The following is an 18463-nucleotide window of genomic DNA, read 5'->3' as shown; positions in this document are numbered from 1 at the left end:
CAGTGACGAAAAGGGATGCAGGGAACAGTGGATGCAGGGATGAGGGCTGAGCCTTTGGGGAAGAAGGTTATGTGTTGGTAAATGACTATAAAGGACAGGAGCAAGAATGTGAACCCTGAGGACAATCTGTTTAGTGGAACCGAAAGGAATGGAATACTGGTAAACTGGCATGGATTAAAAAGTTAATACACACAAAGGCTTGAAAAACATGCACCTCCCCCCCAAAAAAATAGAAACCAAAAAAATAAATACTCCTTAAAGAACTTTGAGAAACCAGTTGGTGTTTTGATCCCACTGAGTTATTGTATGTGTTAGCAAGCAACATAAAATCTCAAAGAGATCCTGTGTAGTTTTTGACTAATAGCAGCAGCACCATTAAGAGATGGAAGATTTTTAAAAACCTTCCTGGGTAGCTCTGAGCTAATCCTTCTACTAGTCCATGGTACTTGCCAGATCTACAGGTAACCACCCTGATGATAAGTAGTCTGATGGCAAGTAGACAGATTTTACTTTTGTATAACCAGAAAATCAAAAGACTGAAATCAATACCGAAAGCTTGAGAAAGATGTTCAGACCAGTTAACTTTGTTTACTCTGTTTTTGTCAAAGCTCATTCGACAGTAATATCTGACATAAGTAATTTAATTTAGTTTGATTTAGCTTTGTTGTATTGCCTCATTTCAGAACAATAAATTTAAATTATAACCCAGTTAAACAAATCCATTATATAATATTATATATTATATAATCCACATTTGTCCAGTTTGTAGTAACTGTGTAAATATAGGTCTAGCTAAAGAAACTAACAGATTACATTGAGCATGTTTGATTCAGGTGCCCATACAGAACATGCACAGGGCTATGGGTGACAGTGGAAAGGAGAGGAAAAAAGAACTCCATCTAAAAAGGAAGGAAAAACCTCCATCAGAACTAGACTCGGAAAGGGAGGTCATCTGCCTCAAGTGGTTGAGGACAGAGAGGTCAGGAAAGAAGGGTCAACAAGAACCAAAACTCTAAGAGATATCTGCTGAGAAAGAAAAGCAGAACACAAGTTAATGACAATAATGGTGTATATCTATACATGGTGAATAAAGTGTAAAGAGAAAAAATTGGATCTAGGTCCTCGATGCATCATGGGACACCTCCTGTAAATCTAAGCCAATGGCAGCATAACTAAGGGAATGGCTAGGGTAACTCAGGTCAGCTCTACGTATAAGGGAAGGTTTGAATTAGCAAGTATTGCTTTAATTCAGCTATATTTGACATGATTGTGACCTATATGATTTTGGGAAAACTGTAAAGTTGGACCTGATCATTGATTTTGTGTCTACATTAAATCATGTATTTTGAAAACATTATGGACAACATTCAGCAATCAGTAATTCAGCAATCCACATTTAATACATAATATGTGGGACAGGTGTATTAAGTATATTCATAGCTCTGCTATGCTTTGCTACTGGCGTAAGAGCTCTCCAAACTCTTCACAGCAAACATATTATGTGTCATACTAAACCTAAATGCAGCTCTGGAAGTAAAGAAAACCTCATTTAGAAGATTAATGGTGATTTTAATACATATAATAGCCTTAGCTTGAAAAACCGAGAGGCACAAACAGAGTTAAGACAGTGGATGGGGTGTCGAATGATAGAAAATTATGTTTTGACAGTCAGGAGGTGGTAGGGCAAGAGGAACACTGAGAATAGATGCACTTACAGTGGCATGAAATATTGAGGAGAAGGGAGAAAAACAAGAGCCGAGCAGCATGCATCTGATGAACAAACAAAAAGAGAAGAAATTATTAGCATGACTGTAACAAGGAGGAATATTTTCCACTGCACAAAACCTTCAGGAGGCCAAAAAAACTATATATATAAAAAAAAAAAAAACATTTTCTACTACCAGGAATGTTGATATTTTTCAGGGACAATGGTTTTACAATCCACAAAATGACGGGCAGCTGCATGCTTGATCTAATTTGAATGCATGAGATTTATTTTTAAATATAGTAATTTTGTAGAGACCCAGCACATAAAATTCTCAAGAGACAACTGTTTCATAATCATAAGGTTTGAGCTAGCTGGTCTTGTTGTAGCATTGAGAACATTTCTTCATGTGTCTGCAGTTTTAGTTTTTCATTTTTAAATGAAAATAAAATAAGTTTTTCTTCCAAACCAGAAAACTAAACATAGTACAAAAAGTAAGGATATTTGTATTTGGTTGATTATTTCTCTCCTTTAATAATAGCAACTGGTGATGTATTGTCCATTGTTGGTAAGACTGATTAGTCACCTTTACATTGAGGTATAACTTATAATGAATGTACTTCTATAGCATGAGCAGCATAGCTAAAAATGTGGATGATGCCCACCAGAAATTGTGCCAACATCCTCTGCAACATTTTCTCATTGTTTTACTTTTTTTTTTTCTTTCAAGATTCAAGTGCCGACAGGTGTGTGCCAGGCACAGATGCATGACTGGCACCTAACTGATACATACATATACAGCATAAGCTTCTGGAGCCGGTGGTGATCCCATTTCTCCAGAATTTGGGACCAAACCTCATTCTCCATGATAACAACACTTTCCCTCACAGATCATAAAAGTACCTCCAGAATTTGGGAGTGGAGAGGATGGAAAAGTCTGCTGTGAAACCAGACTTCAATAAAACTCGGCGCCTGTTGGATCAGCTTGTGTGTGGTGTACATGCTGTTGGGACCAATATAAACATTTTGGTTGACCTTCAACAACTCCTGGTTGGGGAGTGGGATGTCATCCCAAAGCAAAATGTGACCAGCTGGAGGAGGTACCAAGATGTTGTGGCAGTGTATAGATCCTCTTCAAGCTACTGAGATCTGAGGCAGGGTCAAATAAATAAATGAACCATATGTGTTGTTTTTTCCTTACTGTGGGAGAATGCAATCATCCAATTTATGAGGCAAATTAAAACCAAAAGTGAATACCAACAGGAAAATATTGCAGGGGATTTATGCAGATTTTACAGGCACTGCCCTTGTGTTTACAGCTCATTCCACAGAAGCACCACCCTTAAATTTTTCCTTGATGCTGTCAGACTGAACCAGTGGAAAAGCATATACAAATGCAGGTAAATGCAAAGATGGTTAAATAAAGCTTCACCAAAACAGTGCATGGAGCCGCACACAAACGGGAATCGGTGCAGACTTGGAGTAAAGAATAACAAGCCTACACAAAGAAACTGTACGAACAAAGAGTATAAATAGAGGAATGAACAGGTGCAATGCATGAGGGTAATGATAAGACACAGGTGTAGTCCATGATGGCATGAGCAGAGGAAAGGAAGAAAAAGTAAGGAAAATAATTTCCTTACTTTTTGTGCTACAGAATAGAATTCCAAATCAAAAACTAAACCAAATACGAAACACAAGTTGAAGGCCTTCACTAGATCTTTTTCCTTGAGGAAACCCAGCCCAGTGATCGTCATACCTCTCAGTATGATGATGACTTCATAATGTGCTCAGAGGAGGAAAACATTACCTGCTCCAATCACAATGTACTAAAAGGTAGAGTAACTGCAGAAATTGTAGCCTGCCAAGCTCAAAACTAGCCAATAACTTCACTCTGACAAGGTTAACTGACCCACGATATCTAACAATATCCAAATAATGAAAAAACAATCACCAAACAATTCTGCTTCTTTGATGTCTTTCTCAACATCTGCCACTGCAGCTGGTACTGTAAGAGGTTCTCTCAAAGGAAGACTAACAGTTTAAGCCTTTGGTCTGTACCAAACATGTCTACCATCACTATACCAAACAACTTTGGACAGACTTTAATTGATCTGACCAAAGCGCATTATTACAAAATCACCTGGGACCTCACAACAGTGCACAGGAATCATACTTAAAATGAAAGTCTGCACACTAAAATTATAATAAAAATAATGACAAGATTTATAAAACTGTGCTCATGCATACCTGAGAGGCTTTTTCTTTTGACACAAAAGTAAGGGTAAGATGAGTAGGTGGTTAGAAATCACACACTGTTTGCATAACCCATAAGTGAAGGTAGTGATAATGCACTGGATGCCTGCATGTGTGTGTGCTAGTCAGTCTATTAATCATAAGATATCATTTTAAATTATTAATGTTTTGCATATATTTAATGCTATTTGGTGTCATGCTATATTTCTACAGATTTTATCAGGTAGGCTATTTAATATAGGTGAGGTTAGAGGTATCAAAATATTTATACTCAAGCAGTAAACCTGACTCATGAATGTTTCCACCTGCTACATCCTGAATTGTCCTTGGATTTCAGCGTTGCAGTACAATCCACAAGAAACCACCAAGACTCATTACAACACCCCAGATTCTCCAAATGTGGGGAATGTGATGCTGCTGTAAAGATCTATGGTTTTTGTTCTGTCCTGCTTTTGTTTAATGTTGATCATCTCCTCCGTCAGTACAATTTAAGGTTTCCTTTTTTTAAGAGTCAGATCATTGACACTGTTTACCTCTGTGTTTGTTAGTTTTCCTTTCATCCAAGACTGTTTTGTTCCTGCCTCACTCACATTTTGGCATTATGCATTTGGACAGTTTACAGTTTTCTTCACTTGTACACCACCTGTCAATGAAACCGAGTTTGAGTCTTCCAGTGCTGCACACTGTGACAGCTACAAGAGCCCCGGGATGAAAAAAAAAAAAGCCAGGAAGAGTAATAGTGATGTTTACAGAATACTATTTTCTGTCAGGTTAAAAGTTTTTTTTTCCTTACTGGGGCCTGTTCTTAGCAAAGCCTAGGGGTACTAGTTTTTTGCAACAAAACAAACAGCTGAGTCAATAACGAGCCAGAAATCAGCACCTCTGACTAAATAACAAGACAAGCGTAAAGTTAGGAACAAACAAACTAAGCTTCTCAATGTATTCATGAAGATTGCTTTGCTCCACACATCCTTACTCTCTATCAGCCCTCATTGGTGTTCTTTGGTAATTACAGATAGGGATCCTGAAATCCATAATTGATCAATAAGTGACTGGAAGAAAGGTGACATCACTAAACACAACTTCCTTGCTGTTGTCACTTTTCTAACTTAATGACACACCCCAAATGACCAAAGATTTCACTTTGCATCTCATCACAGATTATGCACACAGCTCTAATGAAAAGCTACCAGGCAGAACAGCACTGGCAGAGAGAACTGATCTTGGCAGAGTGAATCAGAGTCAAAATGTAGTGTTAGTCACTGCCATCACAGCCTCGGGGGTTTGCTATATCCTGCATGTATAGGCTCAATAATGTACAAGAAGAGCAGTTATTATTAGCATAATAACTACTTTGAATACAAGATAATGGCTTGTAGAGTACATCCAACCGCAACTGCATACAGTGAGATTAATGAATGACCACTTAGCAGTGTCATCTGTTTCTAAATAGAGAATAAATCCTCTGTTGTCAAATGATAATCCTTAAATGTTACCTCCACTCACAAATCCATTCATCCTTTATCCAAAAACGTACTCCCTGCTAAACCTGCTGCGTCTTCACACTGACAGCTATTTTTTGCCTCCTCTGTAAATGTTAGGTCAAAAGTTCACTTGGAAATAATGGACCATGTGACCTTTTTCTCTCCGAGCAGACAATATTGCTCCTGAGAAATTGGAGCATTTTGGATGAGAGGGTGCACATAGGAGGAGGACGGGTGCAGCAAAGCCCTGAGGGAGAAGGAGAAATGTCACAATCACAGAGCTCAGGCTGGCATGGACATCAGCCTTTCAATGTGTGTGTGGTCTCTGGAAGTGTGAGAAAATAATAATAATAATAATAATAATAATAATAATAATAATAATAATAATAATAATAAAAAGAAAACAAATGAGCACAAAATAAAAAACTCACTGAATTATGGCAAAACATTTGGAAACTTGAAAAGAACTCTTAGAAACATGCAAGCTCATGGCTTGATAAAATGTGCATAAACTGTCAATAAAGAGGCTGAATTAAATATAATATGCAATTCAGCCCAATATATGAAGTTATTCCTGAACCTGAATGTGCTGTAGAAAACCAAATTGTCCACATGCAGCAAGTGGCTATGGCTTGGCCCCCAGCTTTTTACACATTCACAAAGGCTTCATTCACACTGCAGTTCACTTTTGAATTTTTTCCCCATATGGGACTCATATCAGATTTTTTTAAAGACAGTCTGAATGGTGCAAACTTTTTTTAAATCCAACCCAGGCCACTTTCACATGTGGTCCTAGATCAGATATGTATCCGACCTGTGCAGATGCAACCTCAGTATGAACAGTCATGCCACGTTTCATTTGACTTTGATGTCACAGAAGTCACATTATTTACTGCTGTTGTCTTTTCCTTTGTATGTATTTATAATTAGAATGTGGTAACGTGTGGGTCGGGTCATGTTTTATATCCAACATTGTCTGGTTGTCCAGATTTCACTGGAATATATCCATGGGTTGGGTTTGGTAATCATCCTAACGGGTTGTGTCCAAGGTTGTGAACCACTTCTCTTGACCATCTTTAAACGAAATGCACTGTAAATAAAAAACAATTGCTATGCAATGACAGTAAGACACAGAAACAACCCGATCTCCGTAGAGCACATTTGGAATGGCTGAGATTAAGGACCAAGGCTGAATTTGGGGTAATACACTTTGAAAAGAATGTTGGTGGTCCTCTGAAACCCATATAAAATTGTTTTTAAAAATTATTAATATGGGACCTTTATCAGTAGAGTACCATATCTTACATGTTACATATAACAGTTTATCTGTAGGTTTTATGTAATTTTCTGCCTACGTGTTACTTTTTTTTCATAGACAGTAAAAAATAAATAAATAAATGCCTAATTATGTCTACAAGTTGGAAATAAAACCCTCAACAACTGAAAAAGACTTCCTCCTGGCAGTGTTAAATCCATAGACTACAGAATCACAATGACACATGGCAGGACGCCCAGAAGGCCTGTACTTGATTCTCAGGATTTCAGTCATGAGTCCAACTGATGCTCAGGTCACTCAGCCCTTGGCTTTGGACCAATCACAGCAAGAAATGCCCAGACTGGCTGTCATGAGGTCAGTATGTCAGGCCTGACCATCTTGCACAACCCACCGCCTCCAGGGCCGGATGAGTAGAGTGACCTAATTAGCAGTTTGAGTAATTGTCCTCCCGTCAGGCATGTGGCTGATTTGAATGCATGTAATTGTGTGTGTTTTAAAACTTGTCTGAATAAGACAGGAAACAACAAGGACCAGGGATCAATGATTAGAAATAAATTACATATTTTCTGATCCCTTTGATCTATTTATCTTTTAAATAATTTCAGCATGTAAACAAAACTACAGTATATCAAAAAGGGAGCTTTATGTGATGCAACCCTCCATGATATGCAAGACATGCATTTGTCTTCTTTTCAAAAACACATTAAAGATGCACAGGACTTACTTTGATAAACCACCATACTGTCATGCATAGACCATCCCAATGTCATGGTAATTCATCAAATGAGCACAAAATAATCACATTTGTCCAGATGTAACACAGTTGTAGCATATGAAATAAATCAACACAGACATTGTGACATCATCCTTTGTTTTGAGGCCTCAAATCATGGGTGAGTTGTGGATCTGACTGACATCTCCAGAAATTGTGAACACCCAACAGGTCATCACTGACAACACATCCTTGGTAGATATCTATTACTGAATAGAAGATCAGACGTGTATTTTTGCTTTTACCTCATATACTAAGCTTGTGGGCATAAACGCTGCTTTTACTTCTCAATCTAACATTGGCATCCAAAATCTGTGGAAGCTGAATGGTTCTAAATACTATTTAGACTCCAGTTACTTGGCTTGGTTTAATAATGGTTCTGATTAAAATCTCACACTGACTGTGCAGGAAATCCAGATTAAACCAAGGAATCAGGCCATTGGTCAGTTTATGGTTTATTGAAGTTGATCCAGGGGTCAAAGTACTTGCCTTTTTAACATCAAAATAAGATTATGATTTGCACTTTTTATCTTTCTATCCCCTTAGCCCTGCCCTAATACATGAAAGAATTTTATCTGGATATTTTACACAGTTGTTGTTAACACATGCACTTCACAAAAGGAGAGTTTCTGCTGGAGAAGCTTTCTTGCTGCAGGAAATTTGAAAGGTGGTGCAGAGAAGAAAAGGAAGCCGGACATTATGCAGAAAGAAATTGTAATGTTTTCTTTACAAAATGTTAAGAACAGTACATGAAGCTCCTGTGGTGTTAATAATACCACATACTATGTCACAGAGAGAAGTTGGTAGAAAGTAGCATACAGATCAGAAATACTGTGGTAACTCTGACCTGCACAGTCACTCCTTTGCAGTAAATGCTCCTGAAGATTTGCTGCTATATTTTAAAACTGACCTCATCTGTTGCTAATTAAGAAAAAATGTTTTCTTAGGTTACAAGTTAATTAAAAATTTGGCCATTTTCCCACAAATTTCTGTCTTCCTTCTGCTCCCTCTATCCCTCTGGATAACTTTTTTAAATAGATGGCTATTCCAAGCCTTTTTTTTTTTTTTTCGTTTTTGTATGGTTTGTGTGATATTGAATTATGAATGTTTATTTGACACTCACTTAAACTTTTACAGTCGTGTATTTCATGTAGGGAACAAAAGGTTTTTAGCATAGTGAAAATGAAGAGAAAGTCTATTTTAAGGCCATTATATTTTCATAACCTTAATAAGGCAGTGTTTTAATGTCTTACCGCCCAAGTGTTTTAAAGATTAAACTAGCCAAGCTGGGGGCGGAAACGACAGTGAAATTTTAAAAATGGAGCATAATAAGGACTATTTTGTAGGACTGCATGGTGGTGTGGTGATTAGCACTGTTGCCTTACAGCAAGAAGGTTCCTGGTTCAAGACTTGGCTGGGGGAAGTGAGAAGTTGCTGCCCCCCATGGTCCAAAATCATGCATTTCAGGTTTATTTGTAGTTCAAAATTGACCCTAGGAGAGAGTCAGATCAGTTTGTCTAATTAATTTCTGCATTATCTTTATAAAGGACTGACCTGTCCTGTGTGTACCACTCCTCTCATTTGATAGCAGCTGTGATAGGCTCCAACTTCCTGCAAAGTGGATTCAGTAGGAATAAGACAATGGGTGGAAGCACTGGTTTAGAACAAGACAATATAGTGTACAACACCATACTCTCCACTCTCCAAATACAGATGTTTTCGTTATCTGTTAAAACCAAAGAATAGGTCTCTCTATGTAGTTTAAGCTAGCTAATAGAGCATAACACCTAGCAACAGCTTAAAAGCTGCTAGCATGATAGATGCTTGTTATATACATTATCTTTCCACAGTTGTTTATGTAGTAATGTCAGAATAACCAAACAACTTTAATCCATTAACTCACATGAAATGGCACTACATGAGAGAAAAATCCTGGTTAAACTTGAGTGTTTTCCGTCAAGTGTAAGCTTTAGAGTACAGAGAAAGGATGTTGGAACACGAACAATTAGCAACTGCAGATTGGCTGCTAGCATAACAATCTAAAAAAGAAATCAAACTCTTGAGTCTTTCACCAGTAGAGTCATTGCAAGACTCTCAGATACACGTATGCTGGAAAGAACTGAGGGTCCATTCACACCAGCCTTTTTGATTTGAATCCTAGTCCGTTTGCTGTTGTGAATGTGAAAACAAATTCTGATTTGAATCAAAACAGTGGACTCGGTCTGTATGCAAACGCAGGTCTCGGCCCTCTTCAAGTGAGCCTAATACGGGAAGTGGACTACAAAACAAAGGGCATTTTGGGTTTGTTGCACTGCTTACTGGGTAAACCTACCCAAAACAACATTTCTCTGGATGGGAGAAATGGCTCGTGGTCAGACATGAAAGAATTCTGGAAAAGTTTGTCAAATTTCCAAGTTTTTCTGAAAGGAGTGAACAGCTTTCATTAAATCAGAAGTCAAGTCACTTGGTCCCTGAAACTTAAAGCTGAGCTCATTAAGGTGTGCTGTGATGTCGACAAAAAATGCCACCATCTGCATATTGTGCTCATATTTCAAAAACATTAAAAACTGTGTGGCTTTCTGACTCTTAACTTGTTGTAAAAGAAATCTTATTTTATTCTGAATGGACCATAATGATGCTATGAGGAAGTTGATGAGTTTTATCATTGTACTTATACTTTGTGGAACTTTTCTTTCAGAGAGGCACACAGATTAGTCTGATGGATAATACAGTGGCATGCAATGAGATCTGGATTTTCTTCTTTCATCTGTTACAGCCCCCCTCTCTCTTCCTACCATGGCAGGGCCACCATATGTAGTGACTGAGTTCACCTTCTTTGGATCAATCCCCCTCTTTATCTGCATGTTCTTAGTAGCCTCATTTATGTCCTCTGCTCTTGTGTGCATCTCAAGAGGCCTTATGCCCAGCAAGTCCTGACAGATCTCTTTCTTTGCTTCATGAAAAAGTCCCACACAGACCAAAAGTTGGGCATTATCTGTAACATCTGTGGACTCGTCAGTGGCTCATGATATGCATTCTGCACTGTGCATAGCTGTGTCAAGCTATGACAGGAGATCATTTGCTAATATTTCTGATTTTCTGATTGTCGTCACAGCTGACATTGGGATTTGTTTTTGTTTTTTGTTTTTTGTTTTTTGTTTGTTTTTTTGTTTTTTGTTTTTTTTTGTTAAACAGTTTGTCTTTTTGCATTAACCATCAAGCAATAAATTTGCTTATCGCTGCTTTTCCGTGCTGTAAATGGTGGACAATTACCAAATAATAATCAATAAAATAATAATAATTACATTGTCAGTGTAAGTGTATTTAGTTTATATATACCACCTTGGTAATGGTTAATGTGCCTGAAAAGAAATAAATCACCCAAGATATTCAGCTGGTCAACCAGCAGCATGCACATTATACATATGTTCTCAAGCCATTTGGTCTTCCCCGATTGCACGTCAAGATAATTGTTCCAAACTGACTGTAATGACATTAGTCTCCACTGAGTTTCACAAAGACTCTGTTTAAATAATCTTGTCCTGACCTGTCCCCAAAGACCCTGGCTCTTTTTGTTGGGCATGTTTGTGCACGTCAGCATGAGAATGGGAGTCAGCTGATGCTCAGAGAGCTATTTTAGCAAGGCACGCTCCAGTTTGCTGTAAGCACTTGTACAAGGGCCAAGTGCAGCACCTCAGAGGAGCATTGTTAGTCAGAAGTCCAGCACAGAGGAGTAATGAGCCAAGCAATCAGAGTTTCTTGTTCATAGCCCAGTGACATAAAGCTGACTCAGACTCATATGGAGCTACACAAGCTCCATGATGGACATTGTGCAAAGCTGCACCTGGTTTAGAGATTGATGTAAGCACATGTATGGTGGTTACCTTAAAAGTGTTTTCCTTTTCTTTTCCAGTGCTCTCTGATAAGCTATTAGCCCACAATGGTGATGCAGTCATCAGATTCGGTTCTATTTTTGTTCCTTTCATGCTGCCAAACTGAGTTTCTCATAAAGTAATGATTGTTAATTAATCTTCTGAAAAATGCCACTCAAACTGCAAGAGAAGGAAAAAGAGAAGGGGGGGTAAGTAAATGAGTGGAACTTAACACCCTGGAGAGGTTAGAAGAGAAACTTGTTAAGTTACATTAATGTTGAACTTTGCTGAGGGAGAGGGAGAAGGTAATAGCGTTCTCTAGAATGAGGATGGCTCATTATTTGTGGTGATGTGAATCGCATCAAAGCTGCTTATTATGATCATCAGTGCTCAATAGTGGAGATGAGGGTGATCCACTCCTGGGCTGAGGGCACAGCCGCAGTGTGCTATTGATTTGGCTGTTAAGAGGTGCTTGTGTTACAAAGGGCATGCATCTCAGTCTTCCATTAAGATAATTATGCTTTCCATCACTTTTTGCACACCTCTGTGGCCCATTGAATGAATAAAATTGCAAATAATTAAGTTCCTCTTTATGTGTTTTACAGAGCTCAAGAAACTAAATAGCACTGTGCAAAAAAAAAATAAAAAAAACAAGATTACTGACGTGAAAAAAACCTTGTCAATAAAAAATGCATCCCATTACACAGCATTAACCCTAAAACTTGCTGCTTACAGTCGTCTTCTTCCCTTTTATTTGACACGCCAAGGGCCTTCTTGGAGGACCGTTTGGAATTAGCATTTTCAAAAGGGCAATCGAGTCAGCCCGTCAGAAAACAGGGAAAGGTCACCAGGTTTCCTACCGCTTAAAACCCATACACTCTATCAAGTCCCTGTCTTGCTGCCACAGAACAACTCATGCCAAATTGAGAGATTGGGCATTTTTTTCCCCCCAGTGACATTAAGAGAATCGTTAAGCACTGATGCTCCAAAAACCCTGATTGAGCGGAACAAGTCCTCCATCAACAAAAAAGGAGTTAGTGGAATGTGGGAGCCAGATCCTAGACCCTCAGATGGTTTGGAACTTGGCAGTGACTTGACTGGCACTGAACCTCTGGGTCGAAACCAACATGCTGGGCTAAGAAAGGTCTAAGAGCACAGGAGGGTGGTTGTGGGGGGATTTCTCCACAAACGTCTGTCTGGCTTCCAGTAAAACTGGCGGTGCGTGCTGTGCGGCAAAGGAGGCGAGGGCCCCGATGGAGGCTGATTCCAGCGGTGAGGGAGATGTGCTTACACGGTTGAGTTAGCTAAGCCTGCAGATCCAGAGGGGACAGAGATGGTGGCATGGGGAGTAGAAGCAGAGCTCAAGGGAGCGGCGTGAGTGTTGGCGGTGGATAAAAGTGCTGCCTCACAGGCATTGATATCTCTGAGTACCCTGGGGTTGACCTTGGCAAATCAGCACTTGCTGCCAACCTATCGTCTTGTTACAAAGCTGTAATAGTAAGTGAGGTGTCTTTATCTTTTCAGTTCTATTGACAAACAACTTAAGAACTGTATTTGTTTAACATAAACAGCCACTATTAGGAAATTTATGTTAAGTGCCTACTAACGTGCGTACAATCAGAGGAAGCTGATACTAATGTTTATTGAATAATAATACTTCAAATCTCCGACTTGTGGAAGGAAAGAGTTAATATACAATGGCATGTACACAATAAAAATGTGCATAAATAGAGTAAATATGTAACATTAGAGCAATAAACCAGGGCTAAATTAAGAATTACATTTTTCTACTAGTGGTTCTTTTAATTTAAATTAGGCCTACACTGGTTTGCACTGCCTTTGGGAAATAAATAACATAGCACAAAATCCATTACCTTCATTGGATTTATTACCAAACTAAATGCGAGCATAGAGGAATGAAGGAAACAGAGGCAAAGTTTTTGAGTGCTCAACCTCAAAAACTAAAACGACTAACAGATTAACTGCCAAAGGTAAAAAAAAATCATTTTACATTTGCAGTCATACTAAGCAAAATATCCATACTGTTTTGTTTTGTACAGTTTGAGTGACAAAGAAAGGAGTCCTTGGCAAATGCATGGCCACCTGAAGACATCCGAAGTCTCAGATATCATTCGTTAAGGTCTCAGACTTTAATTGGCTGGTTAGAGCTTTGGCTTTAAGCTAATTTCAAAGGTTCAGAAATTTTCTGACTCTGAAACCTTGGCCAGACAATAAGCAGCCATGAGCTCCTCTAAACAGCTGCCGAGTTCTCTGAAAATTAAAATGAATGGAGCAGGAGAAGGCTATTAGAAGATAAAGCACCTTCAGGTAGCTAGTAAAATGTTCCACTGGGCAGACACTGCATAAACGTAATCGTTGTGGAAGACTAATTTGATTAATAATAATAATATATGTATATATATATATATATATATATATATATATATATATATATATATATATATATATTTATATATATAAAGAATATTGCTTTTGTAAATTAATGGGCTGCTTTACCCACACATTGAGAAGAGTGTGAGTGTTGCATACACACTATATTATAAACTATATTATAAAGTAGTCAAGGAGAGACTGTACACCTGTGTATTGTCAAGACGGGTGCTGTAGAAAATACTAAAACAACTATGTGAAGCAATAACAGTCCTCTTGGGCCTTGCCGTATATATTGTCACCTGACACTGAGCCTCAGAAAGCATTTATAACTGACAACTTTATCCAGCAGTTCAGGTGGTACCTGACTACATGTTTTCAACTCTGTGTTTACCATAGATTTTCCAACAGATCTCCAGGCTTTCTAAAGCTGTTTTAAAGTTTTTATTTTTTCTCTCATTTCCCATCACACAAATATTTGAATCAAGTACAAAGAAGCATTAAAACTAAATAGATCCAGTGTTTGTCTATACATAACAGACAATGTAACAAAAAACAACTTTATATAGTATCTTTAGGCAGTTTTTACTAACAGCCTGACACAAAAAATATTCATTTAAAGAAATATGCCAAAAGTGGCACAATTTGATAGACACAAGTTCAGAGGCAGACTTGTCAAGCAGAAGACCAAAGCACAGACAAATGTATTTATTCCAAAAACATACAATAAAGAAAAATAAAATAGTCAGGATTTAAAATACTGGCATGGCTGACTGGGGCAATGCTGAGAGAAAAAGTTGGTCCAAATTATTTCTCAAGTGACTTGTTGTCAGCAGAGCAGGTCAGACTGATGTGCAGTGGGGATCCTGGAACAGATGGAGAATAAGGTTAGTAAAAGTGCATGGGTTCTTCTGTTTAACAGAGATGTGGCCTGCGGGGTACTGCATGTACCAAACTGACAAAGTGGTAAGCACTAAGGAGCAGATCAGGGTAGATATATTGCAGAGTGGCAAATTGATCTCAGGTACACAGAATTAGCAATTACAGAACTACCCCCAACATGCCACACCTAAAGCAAAGCAAACAGCTAGATATTAGACTTGTTAGCCTAACAAAAGCCTCCTTTTTACAACTCTTACAGTGCTGCAGTTTGTCAGACAGGACATCTTATTTGTGGTTGTGATTAGTTATTTAAACATTTTTATTGTCTCTTGGTTATTTCCTATTTGAGCTGCTTTAAAGAATCACTATGAGACTTTGGCAGATTTTCTCAGCCTCCTAGCAACAGCTAATTTGGCAGCATCTTCTCATAGATACAGAATCAAAAAGTGCATCACAGAGCAATACAAATGGGAATAGATAAAATACCAAAATAATATGTAGATTTAAAACACCAGTTAAAAACAACGACAACAAAAACACACTATAAAAGCTATGTAACAGTAAAACCATTGTGTAACTAAATGCGTGTTTGAAAAGCCAGGTCTTTAACTGCTTTTTAAATATAACAACAACGTCAGTGTCAATACGGTGAATGTACATAATAAATGTTACCATGCCTTCAAAATGAGTCAAACATATTTTAAGGTCAGAAAGTTACATAGTGCTACTTTAATAATACAAAAATACACTGTGTATTTTGGTAGTTTTTTTTTTTTAAGTTTGTCCTAAAACCAGCACACTGAGTACTTTGTGTAACATAGCATTATTATAGCATTTCTTATACCTATTTGATTCATTTAGAGGTCCTGGCTCAGCACACAAAGACAACATAACATTTGATCCTCTAAGCACTTGAGACCAAGTTTTTTTTACCTAAGCCAATTCTAGTATTACTGCTACATGTACTAGTATTGAGAATTAAATTAGCCCCCTCCCCCTAGAAATGTGAATGTCTATGCATTACAACAAAAACAATTGTTGAAACAGGCCACTCACTTTTCCTTTTCTAATACCTTTTTGCACCCACCACCTGGTGTCCTGTTGATCTCTTCTTATGGGTGACAGAGTCAAAACTAATGAGAAGTGGCATCTATGGGGTTTGCATAGATTTTATTTTAGTCCAATAAAATCTCCTGATTAGAATTAAAGGTGGCGCACAAGGCGTAGTGAGGTTACTAGATCTCAGTCGTGTCGTTTTCATTTTCTACTCCCTCCTGTAGCTCAGACTTTCATTGGCTCTGTCAGTCTGTAAACAACGACTGAATGCGTCTTTCCACCTGCTCCCCTCATCGTCAGCATGTTATCATTGCTTGAACACTCTCTTGCTTATTTCCTCTCCTTCAGCCTCTCGTCACCTGTCCGATTGACGACACTTCCCCTCTCCTTCTCTCTTATTCAACATGTTTTCTCTCCCTTTATATCCGTCATCCATTTGCCTGAGCAGCATGTGGTAAGCAGGTAAATAAATCACTAAGTAGCTCTGGAGAAGATAACGAGGCAATGGGGGATATTGTGTGCGCTGCAGATGTGCGCAGATGCTTCGCCTGGGGCCGCATGGAAGAGGACTATGTCATTTACCTGATACTATGCCTCTACAAAAAACAGGACTCTAACCAGATGCTTCAAATAAATACAGTTTTGAATGCATAAAGTGTAATAGCTTCCTTGCCTGCCTATTTCAGTCTGAGTGATATTTGTAGGGTCATTAAGGAGTGTAGAGAAAAAGGGGGATTGACGGAATTGGGCTCACATTCAACCTTTCCTTTCATGTTCTCTAATTTACCAAGAGGGATGTTGAGAGATGGCTAAAAGATGCCTGGGGTAAAATTTCACTCTGGGTAATTTTACATGCAGCAAACACTGAGACAATCATCAACATGCAAAGGCCCAATTACATTTTCTAAAAAGATGAAGGAAGAGACAAATTCATGACATTAGGGTAATGAAGGGAAAATTCTGCTAATGAGAAAAAGCCACACAGAAGGAAGGAAAGAGAGAGTTTACTTCCTTGCTGGTTTGGTGACAGACAAAATGAGCATGGTTCAAGTACAGTGAAAGACTCAGAAAAGACAACTTTTAAGTTGCAATTAAACTGCTGCTTTGGAAAATGATTGTTCTTCCAGTGAGAAAAAAAGGACAGATTTTTTCATCATTTTGCAGGAAAAAAAACAGTCAAGGGGAAAGACAAGTCGAAAAATGAGCAGCAAAAAGTGGAGTAAAAGCTGCAATCAGGAAGATATCCTATTTATAGGCAGCACAGAGATGGCTCAGGAATAAATGGACAAATGCATCGATTGGCCAAACTGGGACTGAACGCTGGGTGAGGAAAAAGATTAATGAGTGTGGAAATATTATCACAGCACATTATACAACACAGTTTGCTATGATTGTAAGTAAACATTGCAGAAAAGACTCCTGGGATGCGTGTGTGTGACTACATCTGATACATTTTTATTGTAAAATTTTAAAACTAATAACAGTCTAAGCATAGTCAGGTGTTTGAGCCTGGAGAAATAATCATTATTATTTATTAAATGGAAACAGCTAAATAAATTCTTATATCTTCTGCCTGCTCCTGTAGGCAGAGTAACTTGCTGGAAAGCTAAATCTACATACTAAACAGCTGCAAGCACAGACAGCATGGTAAAAAATGCATGGAATTCATAGTCAGTGTTGAACTTTAACCCTCAGTGGCCTTGTGTTTTAGCTGCAAAGAATTTCAGGAAGATAATGAGGATTTGTTTTTTATTACCTCGCAGGACTCAGGAGTAGGTGGTCCATGCAGAGTTAGTCTTGGTTTAAAAAGTTAATGTTTGGATGTTTTGTTTTCCATAGTCAAACGCTAGCAAAAACCTAACCCATCAGGACAGAATTAGACAAGAAAATCGTTTTCTCTGAAAGATATAAAACTGCTAGTTTTGTTAATGGGGTCTGGTGATTTTTTTAAAGGAGAGTAAGATGGGGGAACTGTTCCCTTTCCCTTTAAAGAGCAGTCTGGTAACAAGATAAACCAGTAGAAACACTCTTAATATATCATATCAAGCATTTCGAAGGGTAGGTGTGCCCTGCTATTAACAATACTCACAGTTTATACATTGTTGAGATTCTCCGTCAGCCATGAGCTCTAAGAGGTTATAACTGAGAAACAACATATTGGTTCCTTCAAACCTGTTCTGTTTTTGACACTCTATATTAAAATGATAAAGGTTATGCATATTAAAACTGAAACATGTTAGCATGAGTGCGCATGCTAAAATCATAACATTCAATAATTGATCAAAGGCAAATATGATGCAGTTTTTGTGCTTATTGATGTAGAAAAATAGTTTTGAAAGCTTGTAAAAAAATTGGAAATGCAGATGCGTAAGCTTGGCAAGAAATGGAGAAAAATACTGGAGTATTGAAAACTAGACAACTCAGAACAGGTGTGTTAACGGCGAGTAAGGAAAAGTTGAGATCAGTACATTGCTTGTGCAGGAGAAACCCTTCCAGAGAAAATATACGTTCACATTACAGATCTTAATACTCAGTTACAACTTTTTGCTGAGAATCCTTCCTTTTTTCTTTTATTTATTTATTTATTTTTTTGCATTTATATTTTAACGTGACCCCCATCAGACTCAAGTGTGCAAGTGCAGAGGAAGACGCAACATCACAGGCAGCATGCTATGGTTACAGAGGCAAATATGCATATGTCTGTCTCAATTCCATGATATAAAAGTTGAATGAGATGCAACAAAACTGTTCAGGCTGAGGTCACTTTGA

Source organism: Melanotaenia boesemani, chromosome 17 (genome assembly GCF_017639745.1).
Source record: "Melanotaenia boesemani isolate fMelBoe1 chromosome 17, fMelBoe1.pri, whole genome shotgun sequence".
In the NCBI taxonomy this organism is placed as follows: domain Eukaryota; kingdom Metazoa; phylum Chordata; class Actinopteri; order Atheriniformes; family Melanotaeniidae; genus Melanotaenia; species Melanotaenia boesemani.
This window is presented reverse-complemented; position numbering follows the sequence as displayed.